Consider the following 27,686-nt stretch of genomic DNA (forward strand, 5'->3'; position numbering starts at 1 on the left):
TCGTGTATCAACTTCTTTACCTGTGCAACCACGAAAGTAAATCTTACATTTAATAATAGGGAATATATATATGATACACTTTCGAAACGTATTTTATTCTATTTCGACATTCTTTATGAAAAATTCACATTTGGGTCAAATAATCCTAGTCGGCCCTGCGCGGGAGACGCGACGCATACGGCAGGCGCCCTTCAGACGTGGTGGATGTGCGCAATTTTTCCCGCCAATCGCTCTCGATTTACGAAAAATATTTTTTGTGTGATCTTATTGTAGCGAAATTACTATTTATAAATTATTGAATAAGGATGATTTGTTTTAGTTTTAAGAAACTTTTATCATCCAATATTAGTGAACTCCATAGTAAATAGGTACTTAGTAGTGTTTTTTAGTTATTTCGTTGTTTTAAATTGTGTTAGGTAGGTACGAAGGTATCATAGTCAAATATCAGGATGCCGAAAATATCTCGACTAAAACGATCCCAACTACAAAAGATTGAAAGCATGAAAATCGCGTAAGTACCTACTTATCTTCCCATATACCTATTATTACATAAAAATATTGTGCGGCAAACTATTTTTTGGCCCGATCCCTGGAATTGAATCCGAAACCTCGTCACCCATAGTGGAACATTGAAACTCCTGACTAACTAGGTACTACTACTTACTATAAACGGCCTCGCCCCCGGCTTCGTACTTACGGCTTTTTTGAAAATAAATAAGTACAGCCTATGTCACTCAGGAATAATGGTAGCTTTCTACTGATGAAAGAATTTTCAAAATTGGATCAGTAGTTCCAGAGATTACTTCATACAAACTTTACTTCTTTATAATATGAATGAATAAACACACACCATTCCTTGTTGCGTCATTCTTGTAAGCAGCTGGGCAAAATACTGTAAGTAGGTAAGTACTAAGTACCTACCTACCTAGTAACTTCCTACCTACCGACACAGATTACAATAATGGTCAAAACTTATTTATAAGTAGGTAGAGGTACCTATAATAGCACCCCATAGTACGCGACAGGTTGACATGGCAATCGGATAATGAGCCGCACATCACCCGCGCTATCCCGCACCGGGTTAGCGCGAGGGCTGTGCGGGTGAGTGGGACGTCCCCATCCCGATTGCCATGTCGACCTAGCTATGCTAGTTATAATAACCTACCTCGACCTATCGCCGACTAAAGTTCGCGATAGGTCGAGATGGCAATTGGAATATGAGGCGGGGGGACGCCCCGCACACCTGCGCTCGCCCGCACCGCTCGCTAGCACGGGGACTGTGCGGGTGTGCGGGGTGTCTCCACCCCGATTGCCATCTCGATTTGTCGTGTACGATATACCTTCATAATTATATTGCAAATTGTACGATAGGTACCTACCTATGTAGGTTACTAACAACAGATTCTTTGTTTACTTTTATTATTTTAGTTTACTCACGCCCCGAGGGTTCAGTACTCAGGTATTTTTTCGAAATTTTACACGATAAATCAAAAACTATTGTGCATAAAAATATATACGTAGTAAAGCCCTTTCACAATATTATGATACCCCACTTGTTATAAATAGTTACCTTTGAAATTTGAAAATACTAATTATTTCTTGATGGCATAAATTTTTAGGGTTACGTACCTCAAAAGGAAAAACGGAACCCTTTTTTGACCTATCTCATAGCCAGCGTTTGCAAATCTAAGCATACGTAGGGACTGAAAGACGCAACTTTGTTTTATACTATGTAGTGATGACGCAGAGTTTTCGCGGCAGCTTATGAAAGTGGCAGAGGCGGCAAATAAATAAAAAAGACAGAATACCTTGAGCGTTTTTTACCCGACTATGGCAAAGCCGAAAGGAAGGGTTATGATTTTAGCAGTGTATGTATGTATGTATGTATGTATGTATGTATGTATGTATGTATGTTTGTATCCAGATTCTGTGTGTTCCACCGTAGCGCCTAAACTACTGGGCCGATTTTGATGAATGAGGTGTCAATCGATTCGTTGTAAAGGCCCGGGTGGCATAGGCTATATTTTATACGAAAAAAATCGGCCAGATGGATGTTACATCAAAAAAGTGAGGGTCTAAAAAAAAATAATTGCTATTGTGTCGAGTGAGATGTCCAATAAAAGAGGAGAAAATTTTGAGTTCATAAATATAAATATAGTTATTATTAAAATATACCAAGCGACAGAAAACCATTTTTTATTATAATTATTATTTCTTATTCAGCGCCACCTATTGGTCATTCACGAGACCTCGGTTGGTCGTCGCATCATAGACAACGGAAAAGTTTCAAATAAAAAAAAAGTTGAAAAAACTATAACCCGACTACGGAAAAATGAGACAACTTGAACCCGACTTGGTACAAGTAAAATAAACTAAAAAGAAAGAAACAAAACAAAACAAAAACAAGATAGGTGCTTAGTGCTATCATCGTCTTCATCGTCTTGAGTAAGATTCAATACAAATGCCGTGGTCGTGCGTTGTCGATAGCAAAAAGAAAATATTCTAATTTGGTAGACAAATAAAATCATTGGGAATGCCGTCAATCAAGGATAAGAAATACGCTGTCGACAACGCACGACCACGGCATTCGTATTGAATCTTACTCAAGACGATGCACTAAGCACCTATCTTGTTTCTTTCTTTTTAGTTTATTTTACTTGTACCAAGTCGAGTTCAAGTTGTCTCATTTTTCCGTAGTCGGGTTATAGTTTTTTCAACTTTTATTTAAAGCAAAACTTCTTTACCGGTTTCAGAAATAGTTAGTACTTAGTATATAGTACATAGTATTATGTCGAAATATATAGCCCTACTTATTAAGGCAAATTTTAGGGAAACCTGTAAATACATTACATAGTTTTGATTAATATTATCCCCGACTCGCACTTGACCGGTTTTTTTCTTATTGGATCTATCTATACATCTTTGGTGATTTTGTAATTTAATCGATATATTTATTACCTACCTACTTGCAAACAAACGAGGAGTTATTTCACGAGGCGTGAAGAAGCCAGGAAAGTTTTGTTTCAGTTTGTTAGCTTTTCAAAATTTGTTTCTCAAGAATTATCTATACTTAATGAATAAAATTGGAGTGTCTGTCTGTAATTTCGAAATAACTACCTCATATTAAGCTCATATGGTTATTTGAACGATACCATAACTGAATCACACGTTTTTAAAATTTTTGTCTGTCTGTCTGTCTGTCTGTCTGTTTGAAAAGGCTAATCTTTGGAACGGCTGAACCGATTTTGACGGTTGACTGTCCGTCGTGTCTGTCAAGAAACCTATAGGGTACTTCCCGTTGACCTAGAGACATGAAACTTGGCAGGTAGGTAGGTCTTATAGCACAAGTACAGGAATAAATCTGAAAACCCCGAATTTGGTTACATCGTTTGAAAAAAAATTAAATGTGCTTTGATTTTCAAAGTAAGGTAACTATACCAAGTGGGGTATCATATGAAAGGGCTTTACCTGTACATTATAAAACATATTTTTATGAATAACAGTTTTTGATATATCGTGCAAAATGTTGGAATAAATACCCGAGTACGGAACCCTAAGTGCGTGAGTCTGACTCACACTTGGCCGGTTTTTTCAAATATCAATTGACGGATAAAACTTAAATGGCAAGCACTTTCTTAAATTTTATGCATTATAGCACGATTCAATATTGACTCTGAATGTAGTCTTAGTAAAGTCAAAGTACGCTTCACATCGTCACTTACTACCTACTGCTATTTACCAGGTGAGATAGCAAACAAGTGCTAATTTATAATTGAATAAAAAATATTAATTCAGGTCTTTTACGATATCAACACACATTAAATTTTCTCCATTGCCGCTTCTAACACGCTTTTGCTCTATGGAAAAAAAACCAACCGAGTGCGAGTCAGACTCGCGCACCGAGGGTCCCGTACTCGGGTATTTTTTTCAATTTTGCATAATAAATCAATCACTATTATGCATAATAAAAAAAAACCCCCACCAATACTAAAAAATAAAAAATAATTTAATTTTTATCGAACATATTATTATGTATACAGGAGTAAAATGTAGTTCTATAGTATCATTTTTTGGATAGTAAATTAAATTGCTTTTACTATTTAGTGTTGCTGGTTTTTAAGTTTTTTATCTATTTTTAGGGTTAAGAAAAAACGGAACCCATAAAGGATCACTTTGTTGTCTATCTGTCCGTCCGTCCGTCGTGTCTGTCAAGAAAACCTATGGGGTACTTCCTGTCGACCTAGAATCATGAAATTTGGAATTTTGAATGAATATTTTTTTGTGATGTAACCTCAAATTCAAGGTTTTCGGATTTATTCCTTTATACTTGTACTATAAGACCTACCTACCAGCCCAATTTCATGATTTTAGATCTACGGGAAGTACCCTATGGATTTTCTTGACAGACACGACAAACGGACACACAAACAGATAGACAGACGGTCAGACAACAAAGTGTTCCCAGAAGGGTTCCGTTTTTCCTTTTGAGGCACGGAACCCTAAAAAGCTAAGCGCATCGGTGCTATGTCGTTTCTTTTTTCGCCAATGTTGAGGTTGTTAACTTGGTTGACCTGTAGCCGTAGTACAGTTTACCGCCACTAGGTGGCGGTAAAAATTAAAGTAAATTAATGTCGAGGTGTAGAGGGGCGAGAGGGAACCAAATGCTCGAGGCCATTCGAAACTTGGAGCGTCTTAAGGATAATACCTTCACATCAATATCGTTGAGCACAGGTTGTGAGCCTGTGTCTTCGTTACAAGCTTAATAATTGATTTAAAATAATCATCTGATTTGTAAACAATCAACCAAATATGTCAGAAGACGTGGCCGTTATCATCGATAGCATACGAGGAATCAATCGTCCCCAGTGGAACTGGATCATCCAATTATGGGTATTATTTCCGATTTACCCTCAACATCAGCTGTAATATCAACTGATTATTTTGGATAACAACTACTGGATACTGGATACTGGATTTATTAGGTGAAACCCCTTCTAAAAATAAAAAATACAGTTCTCCAATACAAACTGAACTAGCTGTTCGTTGGGAACATATTGCGACCACGGGTCTGCCAAATCCTTCCTCCTTGAAAAATATTTTCCACCAGAAAACTGCCTCAAGATTGAATCTCCCCAATTAAACGCAGAAATAAAGGCTGCACTGTCTGATGCGCTCGATAAAAAGGAGAAAGCTATTGAAGTTAAACAGAACCAACAAGCAATTGCTATAACTTGCATAAGTCAAGCTTTGACAAAAATGTTTACAAATCAAAGTAAAGAGACTGACGTCATTAAACTTTTATTAGACGCAACCAAACTCTTATGTGACTCCCAATTTGTCGAGTCTGTCTCGCCGAAGTTTTGTAACTGCTACTGTTAAAAAAGAGATTAAGGATCTTTTATACTCCACTGAAATTGTCAGTTTTTCTCTTTGGCGAAAAATTAGCCGATACACTAAAAGCAGCAAAAGTAATACATAAATCAGGATCAGAAATGAAGACTGTGTCGTCGCAACATAATCAATATCGGTATTTAAACGGGAAAGCTCCGCTTCCGCTGGCGAGGCAGTCGGGAGCAGCAAGGAGGTCAGCGCCTGCAGCGCAACAGCCTCGCAAGTACCAAGCTCCGCCGCCGCCGCCACCGCCGCCACCGCCACCGCCGCCGCGGGCTCGAGTGCATCGGCCGCCGCCGCGCGCACTCAGACACGCCGGTAGTCGAGGTACGACACAAGGCTGGTAGACTAGCCGCTTTTTATGACAGATGGTGCCTCATTACTAATGACGCCGTCATTTTATCGTGGATTAAAAATGGTTATAAAATTCCTTTTTTCACAACCGCGAAACAGGAATTTAAATCGTCCTCTAGAATTTTTTCTCAGGAAGAAATTAACGAATTTGAAAGTGTCATTAATGAATTGTTAAATTCCGGTGCAATATCTGAATGCATACCATGTAATATGCAATATATTTCAAGTATTTTTCTTGTACCTAAGCCGAATGGCAAAAAGGGGTTTATTCTAAATCTTAAATCATTTAATAAATTTATATCCACGAATCACTTTAAAATGGAGGACTTACGAGCAACTTTAAAATTAATTTCGAGAAATTCGTTCTTATGTACTCTAGATTTAAAGGATGCTTATTTTTTATTACCTATAAATGAAAAATTTAAAAAAAAAAAAAAAAATTACGTTTCATATGTAACAATAAAACATACGAATTAACGTCCTCCCATTCGGATTGAACACAGCTCCTTTAGTTTTTACAAAGTTAATGAAACCAGTAATATCCTTACTTCGGTCTTTGGGATATATTTCATCCATTTACTTGGATGATATATGTATAATTGCTGACTCATTTCACGCTTGTTAACAGAATGTAACTCATACAATCGATATCTTAGAGTCATTAGGTTTCATAATTAACTATGAGAAAATTTCGTTTGTACCTAAAACTAGATGTAAATATTTAGGATTTATAATTGACACCAGAAATTTTCATATCGCTCTCACTAATGAAAAGAGGATGTTAATAAAACAAGAAATATTGAAATTTATAAAATTAAAGCGATGTACAATTCGACAGTTTACTCGTTTAGCAGGTCTCCTTTCCTCATCTTGCCCCGCCGTTCAATATGGTTGGTTATACACCAAGAATATCGAACGATGTAAATATCTAGCTCTAGAAAAGACTGAGGACTATGACAGTCATATGACTATTCCTCAACATTTAGCAAAAGATTTGGAATGGTGGCTGACACATATTGTAAGGTCAGTTAAACCTATTAGAGAAGATTCCTACTGTTTAGAAATCTTTTCCGATGCCAGTAAAACAGGATGAGGGGCAGCATGTGGTAAGGATAAAGCTAATGGTAAATGGAGTGAAGATGAGAAAAATATGCACATCAACTACTTAGAAATATTGGCAGCATATTTCGGTTTAAAGGTCTTCGCAAAGAGTCGAAATAATTGTTAGATACTTCTTCGCATCGACAATACAACTTCGTATGTCAACAAAATGGGTGGCGTGCGATTTCCTCATCTCACTGATATTAACAAGAAATTATGGAATTGGTGCGAGGACAAAACATTTTTGTCTATGCATCTTACATCTCTTCACAAGATAATGAATTAGCGGACGCAGAATCGCGACGATTGCACCCCGATATCGAGTGGGAACTAACTGTCCATGCCTTCAGTAGAATCGTAGAACACTTTGGTAGACCAGCTATAGATTTATTTGCTACTAGGCTAAATAAGAAATGCGATGCATATAATTCTTGGCATGGAGACCCAGGAGCAATAGCAGTAAATTTCCTTTACGTTGAATTGGAAAAAACTAAATTTTTATGCTTTCCCATCAATATCCGTAATTTTGAAAATGATTCGTAAGATAATTTTAGATAAAGCTGAAGGCATAGTAGTTGTTCCCCTCTGGCCTACTTAACCGTGGTTCCCACTTTAAAAAAAAAAAAAAATGTAATGATATGTTAATACTTGGAACCAATACAGACGTGTTATTATCTGTTCCTAACAGCCAATTGCAACACAAAGTCACGTTAGTAGCCGCGAAGTTATCCGCACAGCGTTTTTTCACGAAGAGGGGTTCCACAAAGTGTATTAGACATCATGAGTGCGTCAATATCAGACACTTCTGTTAAACAATATGGTGTCGTATTTAAAAAATGGTTAATTTTTTGTAACAATCACAATATTGATCCTTATGAAGCTGCAGTTACCCATGTAATTACTTTCTTAACTGAAATGTTTCATAAAGGAATTCAGCATAGTACTTTAAACAGTTATAGATCTGCTTTATCTTTAATTGTAAACACAAAGATAGGCACAGATGATAGGTTAACTAGATTGTTTAAGGGCTTCTACCGGCTACGCCCATCTTTGCAAAAATATAATGTTACTTGGAATCCTTCAATTGTATTCAATTTTTTGGAAAGCTGGTACCCCAATGATGAGATTAGTATGGAAAAACTAACAAAAAAAATTGTAACATTACTAGATCTTGTAACGAAGTAAAATTAATATGCAGAATATTGAAATTAAAGCTGATGACAGAATTATTATAAAAATACCAGATTTGATTAAAACTTCACGCGCTGGCTCTTTTTCAACCCTCCTTAATTATAAGTACCTTTTTTCAAAAAAAAAAAAAAAAGCCAGAAAAAATATACCCGACAGAGGCCTTATTAGTGTATGTCAATTGGACAATTTCTGTAAGAAACAATGATCAACTGTTTATCAGATTAAAAAGTCCATATAAGCCAGTTTGTTCACAATCAATCAGTCGTTGGATAAAGGAAGTTTTGAATAAAAGTGCAATATGCACTAATATATTTACAGCTAATATGTTTACAGCTTATTCAACGAGGCATGCCTCCACTTCTACTGCATATGAAAATACCATTAATATTGATTTAATACGCAAAACTGCGCGTTGGTCAGTTTTGTCATTCGCACGTTTTTTATCAAAGAGTTGAGGTAACTGATAATAGCAATGATTTTGCAATATCAATTTTAAATCTCAATTCTTAATACATTTAAAATGCATTTTTATTTTCTTTGGAAATAATAATATGAGTTAATTTAATTCTTTGATTTACTCTTTATTGCTTAAGATTAAGCTGTTACGTTTTGTTATATTGATATAATTGATTAAATTGATTATATGAATATATCTATTATGATATTTTTTTTACAAATGTCATATCTCTAAAGATCTACAAGTATCCTAATCTCGAAGACGAAGCGAAGTATAATTGATGATTAAACGAACTTACCTTAAGTGAAGTTCTATCATAATTATACGAAGGCTTCGTCTGAAGAGATTAGCTCCCTCCCACCCTTTCTTTCCTTTCAGACACCCGTGTATGAATTAGTAAAAAAAAAAAAAAAAGAAGCTCTCTAAACTAAATGAAAATGACGATCAGTGCTGTCACTATGAGAAGTATAGTCTATGGTACCTACGAAAAAGTATTTATCTTGTTTTTTGTATTTCTCAACTTAGTGTATGGAATGGCCACACGGTTCGTGCTACTACAAGTATCCTAATCTCTTCAGACGAAGCCTTCGTATAATTATGATAGAACTTCACTTAAGGTAAGTTCGTTTAATCATCAAATTTATAACACCCCCGACAAGTGAAGGTTACAGTAACTAGAAAAGAGCTGATAACTTTTAAACGGCTGAACCGATTTTCTTGGATTATAGCTAAGAACACTTTCGATCAAGCCACCTTTCAAACAAAAAAAGAAACTAAATTAAAATCAGTTAATTGGTTTAGGAGCTACGATGCCACAGACAGATACACACGTCAAACTTATAACACAAAAATTGCAAAAGCGTGGACATGAATTTGACGCTTCCTACAGCAATGTGCGGGACTACAATCGTATTCTAAAATAGAGCATAATAATAATATTATGATTTATGGTAAATTGAAACTTTGAAAAGAGCAATCGCCGAGTTTCTTGCTGGTTCATCTCTATAGGAAAGGTATTCCGAGACAGTGGTTGATCCATTTGACGATTCAATTGTAGATACTTGTAAAAGTTTATTTGAATAAACTTAAATAAAAAATCTTTTCTATTTCTATTTCGCGTCCCTTTCGGCTCTGGCAGCTACTGAGCCGCTCACAGGAAGTCTACTTGGTAGATATACGATAGGTACATTTATGTACTACATAAGTGCCAACTCAAAAAGATTTTCCGACACGAGTTATAAATTGAATAAATTGCTTGTCAAAATTTTCACGTTACAAAAATTTTAAAGATTCGTATTTCTAGTCCGCAAATATTAGTGGCAATGTACAGAAAATTCTTTTAGATTGAAAAGACAGGTTTGCACGACAGCAATTCTGTCTGTTACTTCTATCCAAGTCTAAAACCATGATAAAATAAAGTACAACACTCTAACCAATATGACAGAATTTTTATTTATTTTCTCATAATTTAGGAGATACGAAAAAAAGTATGATTCGTCACTCAATACGCCCACGCGTAAGTTATTGCAAACTTCACCTACATCGGACTTGCACCCAGTACAGTTCAACATGTTACCATAAACTTATTTGGTCTGGCCTCCCAGGCTTCGGCCGTAGCTAGTTACCACCCTATCGGCAAAGCCGTGTCGTCAAGCGATTTACCGTTCCAGTACGATGCCGTGTAGAAACTAAAGGGGTATAGGTTTAATAAAACTGCCATACCCCTTCCAGGTTAGCCCGCTTCCATCTTAGACTGCATCATCACTTACCAGCAGGTGAGATTGTTTTATTTTATTACTAACCAATTTGCGCCAATGATGGACGTAGGCTTTTCCAAAGAGAGTAAAGCGCGCTACCACATACAGGCCTTCGCCTTTGTCAATCAGCCACTTCCCGCACCCACCGCCCCCCTTGACTGCATTCATCAGTCCCACGGAAGTTTCACGTTACGCTTGCCAAAATACGGTCTCCACTTCGAAGCACGTTTGCCCCAGCCCATAGATTCCCTAACTCAGTTTCTAACACTGAATGCTCATTTATTTTTAATTCATTGAAGGTTTCCTACGAAAAAATATTTTAATATCACAATGAAGCAGCAATGTAGAACCAATCAATGTCAAATGAGCTCGATGGCTATCATTCAGACACTGAGTTAAAGAATCACCCTGTAGATCGGTTCTACGGCTGCTATGACCTGTCCATTGCTACTCGTAGTATAAATTATTATAGTTATATTACATTGTATTCTTTCATAATATTATGTAAACGAGTATGTCATCAACATAAACTTTGTTAAAATATACTAACGTATATATGTATTGCGTTATTTTGTAGCCGTAAAGCGTCACTAGCCCCTGCCCCACTAGCAGGGTCACAGGACTTAAACAACAACGTGTCACAAAACACTAGTAATTGTATTCGGCGCGTTCACCGCAACATTAATTAGGAATTTTAACAGGGCGAAATGTGTTTTGCATTCAAATAAATAGTCATTACTTTTGACACAATAATATTAAACTGCAGTGTAATAAAATTTCGTGGCGCGGCGTAAGGGAGGTCGGCCACGGTAACTCTTTCATTAACGCGTGTCTGTTTCGCTACTTTTGGTCGTTAGTCGCATTTCCAACGCGTGACAGGACCTAGCAATTCAGTAGTGATACAATCCTTCCTTCCTTCCTTGTTCTCCTTTTCCTACGTGACACAATCGCATAGTATCAATTGAACATCGTTTCTGCATCGATGTAAGCGCGCGACTGTATTGATTTATAAACCTTTCTTTATTGGTTGCCCACGCTGTGACTGATACCGTAAAAGCAGCTACAAAGACAACGCGACCAATTATTGGTCTCGACCGAGTCCATCTTGCAATGTCGACAGGCGTTCAGAGGTAGTCACTACATCGCACGACTGTAGCGATGCTAAATCATAGCTATATCGCAATAATAGCGATACAAAATAATTGTTACGTTGTCAAAGATATATCAACCGCCAGCGACAGTATCGCGATTGTATTGCTGTATTTTTGCGACTGTATTGCTACTGAATCGCTGAGAAATGTCGCCGTGGGCGACCTCCCTAACTCGTAAAAGCACGATATGGTAATAACCGTTGAAAAGTTTGTAATAAACCAACTGGAATGATAAAGTGAAGCAAAGTGAATGCATTTATTTCCCACTGCGGGGAAACGTCGCCGCTTCTAACAAGTGTGATTATGTGCACGCTATGCTGCATGACTGCTGGTTGACATCGAAAATATTTACACCCTATTTTCAATATTTTATTGCGGTATTTCCTCTACTTTTGTTTATTTGAAGAAAGATCTATCGATCAGTCTGCATGCGTCTAATCCTGGATATTGGCATTCGTGCATTATCATTTATCATAACATGGTCCTCCGCCACTTCCGACCAATTCCTGCAAACTTCTCAATGTCGTCGATCCATTTGAAATTGTACCAAACGTCGCATATCAATACACACTCTTTATACTGCTAGGAAGAGTTAATTGCGTATGTTACTTTACTAATACAGGATTAGTATATTCTACAGAGCAAAGAAAAACAGGAAATTAACATAAACGTGTCAGGATTTAATAACTTAACTTAAGCTATTCCAGTTTTTAACCGACTTCTAAAAAAGAGGTGGTTCTCAATTCGGCCTGTAATTTTTTTACTTATTAATTCATCATTATAATTTTATTCAACAGAAAACACTTATATTGCGTCTCAAACCAGTGGTCGAGTTACTTCAGTGGTTAAGTTACGATAAAAAGCTTAATAGTTAACCAGGCCGGATCCACTTCAGCATATCCATATCATTATTATTTACCTACGTAACGTGCATCAGAATTTAAACAGTATATAATTGCGCATTTTTGTATTAATGAATTATTCAGTAGCTATCGTATTTTGAAGTCAATTGATATTTTAACTATCAGATTATCCGGGTCGACTGGATAGGCAAAATAAAATAAAACTGTTAGTATCAATTCCATTAATCCAACTGAATAAAAATCAGCCAATTATTCAAATACAAGAGCCGTGAACCGAAGACCGTATCGAATGAATATTTAATTGTTTTTCGATTGCTGTAAAAATGTTAAAAAATACAGCCCGCAATTGAGAGATACTTGTAATTCCAGATGTTAAAAAGCTGCATAATTTTACACTGTTTTATTAGCTTCGCTTATAACAAGTTGAGCCAATTAACTCTTTTCTTTTTCTGGCTATCTAGACACAATATAAACTTACAATTACTTACCAAACTACATTAGCTAAGTTATTGTACCTACATATTATGTGTGGTGGTATTGTCTGGTGGCCTAGTCACGACAACAATTAGCCGATTGTACTGAATAAGCAACGTTCACTCAAATTGATAACTAGATTGGACTATCTATACCTTTTGAGTCAATATCGTATCTACTCTAGTTAATTTGTATGTGGAAAGATCTGGGAGCCGCATGCAGTATCATCCCAAGAAAATCTCTACCATTATGTACTTAGTTCATGCATGGAGCTATGCACCTTAGTAATTTTTAGTAATTTTTTTTTTTATAAAGAATATTAGCCATGCTATTCATGACTAACACTCCTCTTTCCCCTCCAATTAAGCGTAAAGCTTGTGCCAGAAGTGGGTACGACAATAGTGCAACGGGTGGGGTTTGAACCGCTGACCTTTCGGAATTCAGTCCGCTTCTCAACCGTTGAGCTATCGAGGCTCTAATTATTCTATTTTTTCATCTTTAAGTGCGCTAGCGTTAAATTGGCCCGTCACTGTTTCAGATATAATTTATAATCACCATGTATTTGTAGGTATATAACAACCCACGCTAACTTCAGTATAACAAACACCCCGCATAGCTTTGTCCCACAATTAATCTTGCAGTGCGCAATCTAGAAATGCATCCGCGACAGTTGGCCTGATGGACTGACCGGATTTCATATGCACCCTTCAACCGAGACTGATCCAACATGTAGGCATTCGCTACGGATATTGCAATCCCTTATAGTATATCTAGGCATATGTATATGTTATTTAATATAATATAGGTACTAACATTCTTACTTCGTGCGTTTGTATGTAGTGGTAATTTTCGGAACTTATCATCCGATCTAAAAAGTTACTAACGGATAGCTACATACCTAATCCCTGAGTGCTATAGGCTATGTATTATAGAAGTCGCTCACTATATCTAGTACATATATAAAAATAGAAACTGACTGACTGACATTATCCAACAGATGGATGAAGAAACGAGATTTTGCATTGAGTTTCCCTGTATGACGTAGACTAACACTGTATAACTGTATCAATAAAATATTTAGATTAGGTACCTAGGTCGTACCTAATGCATACATTTTATTGGTACAGTTTCTGTTTATTTGGTACTATTATTACAGAATATAGATATCATTTTTGCTATTTGCTTTATCCTTTATTTTGTTGGTAGGTAATTGAATTGCCAGCTAGCGTCGGCGCGTGCAGGCCCAAGAGACCGTCTCGGCAATATTTTGTTTTATCTATTTTTAATAGCGAGAGGGTTGGTCGTTAGATTGGAACAAAGTTAAAAGCGTATTTGGTATGATTTTATTTGCGAATCAATTACTATGCAAGATAAAATATGCTTAAAGTAAAAAAAATAAAAGCTACCTATTTCCTTACTTCTTTTTTGACATTCGTCAAATAGGACGACCAGCTGGTAGGTATATCAGACACATGATGTGGAAAAAAGCTCTTAAGTGCTAACTTTCAATATCTGATCCAAACATATTCAAGTTCTAGAGATACTTTTAAGTAACAATCATGGACCTATATAAATACTCGTAGCAATATACAATTTTTAAGCTCATTTTATAACAGTTATTTAAATTATAAATGTGTGAACGGACGAAGTCACAGGTAGTTGCTAGTGACACAACAATATCTATCTTATTAACACAATAAAACAAAACATCAACTTATTGTAAAGGTATGTAAACATTGAACTATATAAGAATCTATTGAAGTCCTAAGTATTTCATGGCTATTTCTAACAAAAATCATGTTGTATGAAGCTGTCAAAATTAGTGCGACACTGAGCATCAAGTTGTAAGCACAAACTGCATTTTTTTTTTCAGAATGACCCGTCTTGTGCGTAGTACTGGTACATAAAGGTCTTTTGAATGTAAAGAGTAAACCAACTCCATAAAAGAAGTATTCCAATACTGAGTTCATAACATAGACACTAGAGACGCTAGAAGCAATACCGTGAACTGACGCTCGTGCAAAACTTGTGAGAACGCGTTTGCGCAAAGTATTAACTAAAATTTGGATAGTTCGACGAAACTTCAACATGGAAGTTGTAGATCAATGTCCCACAAGCGAATGTTTCACTGTGAATTTTAATGCGGAACTGTGTATAAAATAGGTTTTCGGCTTCGCGTTGTTTCGCTGCAAATTTTCCACCACTGCGGACGGTCGCGCAGTGTTCGCGAATTTGGTCACATCTCTTTTATCGTTGAATATGTATGAAGAAGAGTGGATTCGTAGTTTTTGTTGCAGGTCTTTTTTTGAATGCAGACTCAAAAAGTTTATGTGATACTTACCTATATGTAAAACTAGCGACCCGCCCCGGCTTCGCACGGGTGGACATTTATTTTTTCTATTTTCCGGGATAAAATATAGCCTATACGGATTCGGAAGAATCCCTCTAAGTAATGGTAAAAGAAATTTTGAAATCGGTCCAGTAGTTTTTGAGCCTATTCAATACAAACATACAAAAATACAAAGGTTTCCTCTTTATAATATTATAGTATAGATTGGATGTAGTGTGTAACGCGGGTTTTTTTTTAAATTTCCAGACTAGCGCTTGGCTGCAATCAGACCTGCTAGCAAATGATGAAGTTATGAAGTCAGATAACAGTTGCATAAAACGAAGTCCAAAGTTGCCTGGTTTTATGCATAAGGGCTTTGACATAAGCACGCAATAACAGTGCGGCGCGAACGAGGCTGCTATAATTTGTAAATTGTAAAACTGTATGCAAATATGCACACTATGTAACGCGCGTACTGACTTCGTTCATACAGTTCTTTTATATAAATCGTTCACCAGTACAATTTATGAGGATTAAAAAAAAAAATATGAGGGTGCTATCTGGAGATGTTTATCTCTGTTAATCTTTAATTAGTTGTACAAAGTAAGTAACTAAGATCAAACGGCGAAATAAAGAACATACACAACGCAGACAGGGTAGGTACATTTCAATTCGATGTCTATGTTGTTTTAAAGAATTTCAATTTTAGTAAAATGGCTTGAATAATAACCTGTTGGCTGTCGTAAATAAATAAAGTAAAATGATTTTCAGTAAATACTCATCAAATCATTACATTTTAGAGATCCATAAAATCGAATTTACAGAATTGGCTTTTAGGAAACTCGTAAACATAATGTCAAGTCATCAAAGTAGCATTATGCCCCGTACTCCGACTGTGGTGGTACCATTTCGTTACTTCTTACGAAGTGGGTAATAAAACAGAAGGTTGTTTTCATTAGACGGGCTGGTATAAAACCAAGTTAAGCCTTGCAAACTCCAAATGTAGCCTTCATTTTTATGACGGATATAAAATTTCAAATTTCGCTGCTGAGTCGGTAGTTTACAGCACTTTTTTGTACAAAACAAACTAAACTAAGATATTTAAATACGCTGGGAGAGTTTAAACTTCAAAATAGCAACGGTCTATGATTTTAGCAGGTTTCGATTAGGCCAATATTTTATGATTACAATGTTGGTGGAAGACTGCAACTTTCCAGTAGTTGCATCTTGGTAGGCTAGCGAAAGCTTGCCTTTTTCTGTGATAAGGTTACCTATGCTTTACACATTGTTGTAGGTATGTTGGTATGAAGTTTGTGTATGAGTAAAAATATGCGTATAGTCCAAACACAATCAATCAGTGTGACGTTTTCGATGGCCTTTTGCATTGGAAAAGCTGCGCTTACTATACTGGCTAATTGTGTGCAATAATAAATTGACAAAATGGCAAAAAAATAGAGGTGATGAGATAAATAAATAAGATTATAATACAAATAATAATATATAACAGATAACGCTCCATCTTTTTCGTTTTCATAATAACATCATTAAGTAAAATACTATCGACAAAAACAAGGACGCCGCAGCTGGCCCTAACGACGTCACGCGAGATAGCAATATTAAGACGCCATTTTCCATGTTTCCTGTACAAAGCTCCTCTAAATCCTCTAGTCTAGTTAGTCTACTCAGTGGATTGTGGTTATCATGATAATGATCAACCCATCAGCCAGCATGGCGGACTATGACCTAAACCCTTCTCATTTTGAGAGGAGACCCATGCTCAGTAGAAATTAGTTTCACGAAAACCTAGCCCTTATTATAACAAAACCCGTATATTAAATTATTGAGCTAGTGGTATTGATTCCGAGCACAACTAAATTTTAGGACGCATCCTCTTCTTACTAATGTAATATGAAAAGGACAGACACAATTTAACAGATTTTAATGGTTTTAAATATACTATTTCTATGTTTTAATTTAATTTAGAGCTATCAAGACTCGTGACTTTAGTTGCCAGTCGTGAGCCTATTGTTTTAATTTGTAGCGTGCACTAAAATTTAAATTATTTTAATTTAAAATACATGCTCCGTGCTTTTAGCAATATAAAAACTTTTTCTTTAATAATATACTTACTCTAAAATTAGTTTAGAAAAAGACAACAGAATCGTAACAATGACGACCACGTAATCGACGTTGCTAATATTAAAACAATACTTAGGGAAAAATACTAAAAATCTTCTATTCGAAACATAGTATGAGTCAAATGCCTTAAGCCACCATATCAGCTTGTGATAAAGAGCTAAGGTCGGGGATCAAGGAACAGTTGAGATCTAGGCTAAGATAAGGGCCTCATCACATGTGACAGGAAACGCGAGGTATCGTCCTCACATCTCCCCTTTGAACAATCATGATAAACGCTTTCAACTTATGCAAAGACACTCTAAGAACTTTTATTAGACTTTTTGGAAAGTAACATGTGACCTGCTCACGTTGAAGTTTCATATTTCTTGGAGAAGTTTTCATGTAACTCTATAAAACCTATACTATCGTTTTGTTTCGAAAAAGCGGCTAACTGCAAAAAGTAGTTTTTGTGTTATCGCTAAAAAAAATTCAAAACCTTTTTTTAACCCCCGATCCAAAAAGAGGGGTGTTATAAGTTTTACGTGTGTATCTGTGTATCTGTCTGTGGCACCGTAGTTCCTAAACTAATGAACCGATTTCAATTTAGTTTTTTTGTTTGAAAGGTGGCTTGATCGAGAGTGTTCTTAGCTATAATCCAAGAAAATCGGTTCAGCCGTTTGAAAGTTATCATTTTTTTTTCTAGTTACTGTAATCTTCACTTGTCGGGGGTGTTATAAATGTCTCTAAGATGCAAGCTATAATGTTAATTATCTCTGTGCTGTGTGTGTGCGTGAAAAAGTTCAACGGTTGAGCCGTAAAAATGTTACAGACAGGCAGGCATACTATCGCAATTACAATATCGTTATAGTATAGGTCTTCTATAACCATATGCATATCACTAGAAACGAACTATTTGCTTAGTTTATAGGTACTCTATTACGATAGAATGTTAATGTAGCTATGTGAACAGTGATTTGCGGCGGTCGCTGTCAAAACAATGTAACCACAAACAATTTCCACTTCATCAATGCAAATACTATTCGTAACATTGAACTAAATTAGTACCTATAGAAAGTCTATTTAAAACAAAAATGGTATTCTATTAAGCTGTCAAAATTAGTGTGAAACTGGACATCAAGTTGTTAGCAAAACCAGCAAAACCGAGTTCGGAAATATTTTTGTTCGGAATGACCATCTTATGCGTAGAAGGTACTATATAAAGGTCAGTGATTTAAAAAGTTCGGGTGGTTCTTCCGTTGATTTAAAAAGAAGGAGATTTCCAATTAATTTAACACCCATTTTTTGGTTATTAATCTTCATGACATCAAATCTGATAATAACTAGGCATATTAAAAATATTTCCTTTTTCATCGAAACTAAATGTTTTAAGATAAGTTGATAAGTTAGCAATATTGCAATAGATACTTACCTACTCGTAAGATTTAAGAACCTGATATTATAATGTCATTAAAAAATTGTTCATTATGTTTAATAGGAAAATCTACCAGTTTCTTAAAATTTAAAATGCATATTGCAACTTTCACGAAATATGGATTTTAAAGTTCGTGAGCAAATAAATTGTCATTATTTTCGACACAACTATGTTAAACTGCAGTGCAATAAAATTTCGCAGCGAGGCGTAATAACAGGCGGAAACAGTAAGTTGGAGGAGCACGATATGGTAATAAACGGTAAAAAGTTGGTAATAAACCAACTGGTATGATAAAATGAAGCAAAGTGAAGCATTTGTTTCCCACTGCGGGGAAATGGTCATCGCTTCTAACAAGGGCGATTGGGTGCTCGCCATACTGCATTACGGTTGGTTCTCAATAACAAGTGTAAATTAAAATTTTATAACACCCCCAACAAGTGAAAGTTACAGTAATAACTAGAATAGAGCTGATAACTTTCAAACGGTTGAACCGATTTTCTTGGATTATAGGCAAGAACATCGATCAAGCCATCTTTCAAACAAAAAAACTAAGTTAAAATCGGTTCATTAGTTTAGGAGCTACGACGCCACAGACAGATACACACGTCAAACTTATAACATCCCTTTTTTTGGGTCGGGGTTAAAAATGTTCAATTTGAGCTATTGATTTTACAAGATAAAATGTAATCTGTGTCACACTCCGTCTTAAACAATATCCATGAAAAAAATCACATCAATCCGTTAATCCGTTGCAGCGAGGTTGAAGAACAAGCCAATAAACAAATACACTGTCACATTATTTTATAATAATACCTATAGTTATATACATATATCTAGTATTATCATAAATTATCTGAAATAATTAGGCGTAATTAATTATTAATTCGCTGCAATTATTGTGATTAAGGATTAACCAAATCATCCCACACTCATCCCTTTAGTTGATTGCCATGCGCGCATAGGAAATAAATATATGTACCTACAGATACATAAGCCATCTACTCTGTGATTCTGTATACGTAACTATACAATCAATCTTGCACTGCACTAATACTTAGAGAGCTGGTGGAAATATTCGATAGGTATATGAATGCCTTTTCGAGTTTTAAAACTTGTAACAACAGTGACAAATTCACTTATTATTAACAATCTCCTCAATCATTATGTTTTTGTGCCTTATATTAGTAATTTTGTTTTTAGTACCTGTAAAGTGTGATGGAAAACTAATAATATAACCATTTGCCATAAACTAAATTTCCTTGAGTTGAAAAATTTGTGTTTTTTATAATGAAACCTTCATTTTCATTTTCATCCGGCATAGTGAGTTAATCAACGACTTCTACTCGTATGTAGGACTGCGTATTAGATGGATCATTCTGAACTAAAGTTTTCGCGTGGTTTTTCATCTTCCACCAAAAATACCATCTACGGACAAACCTTCGGATTCGAAATTTTGGTCGAAGCGCCGAAACTAACAGAGTCACACTGCGTTATGCCAACAAGACAACAGTCGCCATAAACTTATAAAAACCAAACAATATTTTATTTACCTTCAGCAAATCTTGAACTGAATTTATTAGGGTAAGTAGTACCTTCGGCTTTGACTTCGGCCGAACGTGACGATAGTCGACATGGGTTTCGGCTTCGGCGAGGAATTAACTTTCGGTCAGACTCTAGCTGTAACTTGGCGCTGTTTAAAACTTGTTACATTAATTTTGACAGCTTTGGAATGGAATGGAACTAATAATTCTGCCATCAGCTCTCTAGCTATTAGCCTGCTTTCTGCTATCATCCCTGCACTGTACGACTGTACGGTATTGAAATGCAACAGCCTCAGTTACCCTGACGACCTCACCGATTTCGTATTCACCCTTCCGCTTAGAATAATCCAACGCAATTTCGGCATTGCATATTATGATTTTGACTTGAAATTGACTAACAGACTCAAAGAGACCTACCGATCAATAGAATACCTTTATAATTTTGTTACAAAACCTAAATAACTTAAGATTGACATCTAATGTCGTAATGCATAAAATTGCACGTGTAAAGGACTAATGCCGTAACGCATCCATTGCGACATTAGACGTTTACATGTGCAATTGATAGTGAAATTAATGTCGTGAAACTAATTTCGTAATGTAAATTCCGCTTCAAGCTAGACTTCCGTGGATCGCGTCCGAAGCGATTAAGACTCGCGACAGACGCCTGGCGGTAAACGTGACACTATCAGTAGGTACGAGTATGAAAATGTATGGCATCGGCCGCTTGCGTCTGACATAAAGGACTCAGAAGCAATGCCATATATTTTCATAGTATTTAGTAACTGTTGCGTCAGCCACGGAGAATCCGAATCTACCTTTAGGTTCAAACCCCACCCTGACTGTTAAGTATTATTGCACTCAGCCTAACACTGTAAAGCGACCAAGATTTTCCTGAAGATATACAAGAGCTATCAGACCGCTCAAGGATCACGCAACGCATGTTTCAATATTGAAGGTATGCGGGACGTCAATAGCAAGATTCGATAGATTTGAAAGGATACTATCGATATCAGCTGAGGTCGCTGCTAACGTATGATCAATTATTTTATGACATGTCAGACGCTGCTGTTTTTTTTTTTTGAAATTGTACATACCAAAAATAATATTATCCTAAAGAGTATGGGTACACGAGGGAATACGTTCACTGCAGACAGACAGACTGCTCTATTTGATATGCACCCTTTGGCTGATGCAAATCCGGTCATAATGATTGTTTATTATTGCTTCCTATTCGACGAATGTCTGTCAAAGTAAATCTAGTTATATATAAGACTAGAGGATGACCGCGACTTCGTCCGCGTGGATTTAGGTTTTTAAAGATCCCATGGGAACAGTTTGATTTTTCGGGATATAAATTGCCTATGCCTTACAGGGACGTAAGCTACCTCGGTACCTTTCATACAAATCGGTTAAACTGTTAGGCCGTGAAGAGGTAATAGACAGACAGACAGACAGACACACTTTCCCATTTATAATATTGGTATGGATTACAGAATATATAGATTCTTATAAAGCTCATGTAAGTTTCGCGACACACTTGCGTAAATTACATCGCTGAAAGTTCGACTGAATAAGCTCCCAATATTTTCGCGTTGGTCGAACCTTATATCTTGATGTCCATGATTATCCAGTCTTTATAATTTTTGACAGCTTTATAAAACTAGATTATTGGTTAAAATAAATCCAAATTCAAACTGAATTAGCTCTTTTATATTATGTACTATGACTTATTTCAATCACGGGTAGACTCTTCCTACATCACTGAGTTCAATGCATTGAAATCGCTATTTATTCGTATTAATCCTTTGCATTTCTCAAACACAAATAGTCAACAAACACAAACAGTATCTAATACTGATCTCGTAGGTATAGTCCGAAAAATTATACACATGGCAAAGCACGTCTAATAACGTCAAATTAATTTTGCATCGAGTAATCTAGGCAATGCATCCATGGCAATCTGACGCACTGACCGATTTGATATGCGCGCTTCCGGTGAGACTGATCCGACGCCATGGTGTCAGCCATGATTGTTCCCTTTGTACACCATGTCCAAACGTTGCGTACCTACGAGTACTTATTGATCCAAGTCATTCTAAACGCTTATCTAATTTATGGACTATACAACAGTACAATTTCTTGTTTACAAATAACTGAAATTTATTTCAAGTAGTAATTCTATAGGAGTTTATATTTTCAGCGTTTGACGATTATTGTAACAGGGTAATAAAATATATTAAATGTAACTTGTACCTAATTGAGAGTCAACCACGGTTACACTCTTGTAAACTAAAATGTCGGGTCTGAAAATAAAGCTTATCCTCTTCCTAAGGCAACTGCGAAAACGATGACGAGGTCTTTTAGACCTATCAATTTAGTTTCAGATTTGTCGGTAGCGCCTGCATCATATCTACTAGAACTATCATTTGGATTTATGTCCAATAGTCCAAGTTTACAGGTGCTTAAGATTTGACTTGGTTCTAATTTAATCACCTTTAAAGTTCAACATCTATAAGCCCTGAAGACATTACCCGTAACCGTCTTCTAATGATAATGGAACTTTCGAGTGACTGTAACCCAACATTAATTCAACTTGTACTTTAAAGTAATGGCGTCGGTTTCGCTAATTGCGCGTTAGAATAATTATATTGTGCCACGTGTACACGCATATTCGTTTTAATGGATTTCACGCATTAATATTGGTCGGAGGCACGTACGAGTCTAATTGGATTTGCCTAAAACTAACGTAACGTTAATTAGGAAACGTTTGCTGTAATTGTATGGGAATTACTGTAGCTTTCTGAAATCACAGCTTAAAAGTAGCTACCTAAGTCAATATATAGGTACCTAACTTATACTTAATGCAATTATTTAATCCCTAGGCCAAGACGGGGGTTTGGCCTTGAGTCTTAGCCTCCTTGCCGTGTGACGCGGGGAATTGAAAATATCGACAGCATTGTAAATTACACGGGTTTAGACATCGAGATTGACCTGAAAACTCGTTGGGTACAAGCATAAGTTTTGGGTTTGTTCTGTGCGCTCTGAACATTCCTGAGGATTGCCTTTGCCAATCGCAATGTGCTGACATAATATTCCAAATATAATAGTCCAAATTGGAAACAATTTGGACTATTATCATAATAATATAAGAATTTACAAAAATCCTCTCTTAAAGTATAGGATTCTTTATATTGTCATCATTGAATCAGAGCTGAAAATATAAGCTATGTGTTTTAGAATATATTCAATGGCATTTAGAGTAATAAATATAGTAGGTACTCATAGATAAAAAATTCAGATCATATTAATACCAGAATAGAGATACAGCTCAGTAGCGGTACATTAGCAGATTATCATTTTATTAAATGCAGCAAGAGTTTAAGGAGCAATAAAAGAGCACTTACAATAAATAGCTTAGCAATAAACATAATAAGCTGTAAATTCGCTTCGGAGGTAATTGGGAAACTTTATTGAGACTACTTACATTAGTTCTCAGTGTGCTTAGTACGAGATTTTACTTCTATGATAAAATTATTTGAGCAACGAAACAAAATGACGTTAGCTAACTCCGTAAAATGGACCCAATTCTCTTTGATTTAAAGTCTTAAAGTAATTCAGTACCACCGATTTTAATTTCACAAGATTTCCGGTTGGAGTTCTGGCTGTAGATGAATGGACAAACTTGAGCTTTAAAACAAGGTTTATAAGATTCATTTTGCTCTAAAATTCATGTGTTTCGACGCTCGAATTCAATCAATGTTGGTAAGATGCAAAATCTCATACTAAGGCACAGTGGAAGTTATTGTTAGTTATGAAAATTAAATTAAATCTCAGTTTAACTTTTGTAAAACCTTTTTTATTTGAATCTTGAATTTATTCAGCTTGCTCCATTAAGGGTTTAAGTTTTAAAATAAGGGGTAGGGACAAGTTTTTCCAAATATAAATGAAAATCGCGTGAATTTTACGAGTTTAAACATAACTTGTTTTGCAAATATACTATCATGTGTATATTCTCAATAGTTCAGCGGCTAAAAGGTGACTTATGCTTCTGAAATAAGATTGTATGATATCTCTTTTCGGCGCAGGTATAGGTGCCTACAGCACCTACCGAAACTTTTTTTTTTTTCTGTCTCGTCTGGCTTTACAAAGATTAGCCAATGTCAAGTTTGTAGTTATTTGTCACAAGTTAGGGAAACTATACAAGTATGGACCCCGTCTGTGCCGGCGCTCGCCGATACACGCACGGCACTCCCTTAGAGCGCTTTCCAGTCATTTTTAACAAAAAAAAAAAAAACACTCCAAAAAGGCAGAGCACGCCCGCCAGCTAACACCAACACAGACAAAGTCTACCGAAACTTTTATCTAAGGCATAGACATAGAGCGTACCTACTTTGATTTTGCTCAGACTATTTATGTCTAGTTGCAAGATAGTAGTTATGGGTTACATTATAATTAGTGTTAATTTTTGGCCATAAGTAAAAAGCAAAGTTAGTTGCACAAGTTAGTCTCTGTGATACAGGATTAAGGTTCGTTTCAAAGTTATTTTTTTTTAAATTTGGGAAATGCTTTTACGCATCCCACCCGGAAGCAGCGTAGGAGCCACGCTGCTTCCGGGAGGGTATGTGGGACTCACTGGCAGCCCAGAATACCCACTAAAACCCAGCGGAGCCGTCTGCGTCATGACGAGGTCTGCGTATTATCCTTCCTGAATTTGCAACCCATTTTGCTTTTATTGACGGTTAAAGATTAATCGTAACTAAAGAGTAACTTTAACCGTCTGTCATACAACTAGACCTTAGAATTAAAGCAACACAAACTTAAATCAGAATTATCTCATTTTAAGCGTTTCAATTGACTGCCAGGTAAGGTTCTCGGTCCTTGAGCCTGTCTTATTAACCCCCGACCCAAAAAGAGGGGTGTCATAAGTTTGACGTGTGTATCTGTGTATCTGTCTGTGGCATCGTAGCTCCTAAACTATTGAACCCATTTTAATTTAGTTTTTTTTTGTTTGAAAGGTGGCTTGATCGAGAGTGTGCTTAGCTATAATCCAAGAAAATCGGTTCAGCCGTTTGATAGTTATCAGCTGTTTTCTAGTTACTGTAACCTTCACTTGTCGGAGGTGTTATAAATTTTTAATTTACACTTGTGTATAAACTATAACTCATTGACTGTTCAATGTAAATACTCTGTACTGACTCAGTCTAAATACTTTTACACACATTTTCACGAGCAATGCAAACGCAAACGCGACTAAAACGCGCTGCGAATGCAATATATTTGCAGTATGATGTAGCCTGCACAGAGCCTGTATTTTGCATACATTCGCAATACCGTTTGCAACGCCGTCGACGGGCGTTCGGCTCCAATCATAACAATGTAGCATTGAAAGTTTGAGACACTTTCAATGTAGTGTGAACAATATAGTCTTTGCATTAATTAAACTTACCTAAGGGGCACCTATGGGGAGGCGTATCAGGAGCATGGGATCGATCCGCTCGTACACGAAGCTCGCAAGCCAGCATATGGTACGCTATAACCATAAAATTTTATCGTTTTCGATGCTGAAATGATACACGAAACAATATAAATTACAGCGACGCCCTGGCACCGTGCCAATCGTGTATTGGTAATGACAGGGCTTATTTGTTGTGTCGTCTATTGTCACATAGGTAGCTCGCAACTGGACCGTAACTTTAACGTTTCGACAAGTTGACGATATTTCAAGCTAGTTTTATTATTGTGGTGGGGTGGAGACAGGCCAGGGACATGTCTCTTTGATAGACCTTGAATGGCGGTATACCTAATACTTATCTACGTAAATACGTCTTACGACATGTACCTATTATACATCGAAAGTCTGCGCATATTTTATGGAAAGCAAAAATATTGTCTGACTTTCAAGGATTTTTAAATAGGGTTTTGCCGTTTTTATTCACATTATATTATAAAAAATAGTTTATCAGTAATTTCCAATGCGTGAAATTGAGTTTCTAAGATCTAAAACCAAATAATTGTTAAATAGAAAGTTCTTTTGATTCCCATATCATAAATCTCCTGGTTCTTAGTAACATTTTTAGAAAGAAACAGAATAAAATTTCTGTAGAAATCTAGAAACCGATAAGGGGTACCTATCTATGGGTTTAACAAAAACTACCGTATCTCACTTCCAAGTTAGCATGCTTTCATCTTAGACTACATCATCAACGACCACCAGGTGAGATAGCTGCAGGCTTACTAAACTTGTAATGGAATAAAAAGACAAAAGCAAATTAGTGTAACCAACATAGCTTCCAGAGCACGTTGTGAACCCACGGAAAATGATCGCACTGACAGTATTGAGGCTACTCATGAGATATATGTATCAACTTTATGGTTCAAGTCACGATTAGGAATAAACTGCGGGTTACACCGACCTAATAAGGGCATCGTAAAATCGTCCACCAAAAAGTTAATACGACCATCACCTGGCTATCATTGTATACGGGTACACGGGTACGTTCCTACCTGTATAAAGGCGGATAACGATTAATTTACATTACTTGTGCAACCCACTTTACTTTTATTGGTGGTCAAATTTAACGCGTATTTTTTTAAAGTTCGTAATGTGTAGCAAATAAAACATTTAACTGACTGTAAAGAACTGGTAAAGAACGTTGCGTAGATAGGTGCCATGGGTTGTCAATTTCAATGCCCTACCTACGACGCGGCATTGACATTGAGTTTTGAACGCTACACATTGCGTGTTTGAAAAATACTAGATCACTAAAACTTTAAGGCAAATGGTTATTGGTATTTCATAGTGTTTTGGTAGTAAAATAGCGCTTAGTTTTCGCTAGCTTTCTAATTACACCCTGTATATGTTTTGTAAGTTTACTTTGACTATCTATAAGTAGATGTTGTTAGAGGTATTGGCTCCTGGACGTAACTCAAACATGGGAAGTAAAACTAAATTAAGGCGAACTAAGTTTCGAAGACAAGACGAGCTTTTGTTGGGGCAAGACAACCTTAATGTTATTAATTAATTACCTCTTGAAATTGTGTTAACGTTTCCTAATTAAAGTTTTCGTAGAATTTCGGCTATATATTTATTCAAAACAATGTTTTTAGCTATACCTGCCACCTGATTTCTCAGAGTTGTGAATATCGCAATATATATATTACTTATATATGGTCAATATGTTTTATTTACTATTAAGTTTATTCCGATTTAGTTTTTCAAGTTTCGAGTTTTGCTCAAACGGTAAAATAAAATTTTTGGACTTATCATGTATAATATGCCAGACACCACAGAATTATTGTAGATACAATAATACCGCGTGGAGAAGTGCGGAAGCTTATTCAATATTATAATTTCAAGAAGCGCGAAGCCGCAGGCAAAATCTAGTGAAAAATAAAAGAGCTTTTGGCCTCGCATTGCAAAAAGTTCCATTGCCACCAACAGTAGATCCCAACCATCGAAATATTCGTGAATTTCGACGAATGTTGTTGAATATGTATAAACAGTACAACAACATTCAGAATTTG

Source organism: Maniola jurtina, chromosome 16, assembly GCF_905333055.1.
Source record: "Maniola jurtina chromosome 16, ilManJurt1.1, whole genome shotgun sequence".
NCBI classification, from domain to species: Eukaryota; Metazoa; Arthropoda; class Insecta; order Lepidoptera; family Nymphalidae; genus Maniola; species Maniola jurtina.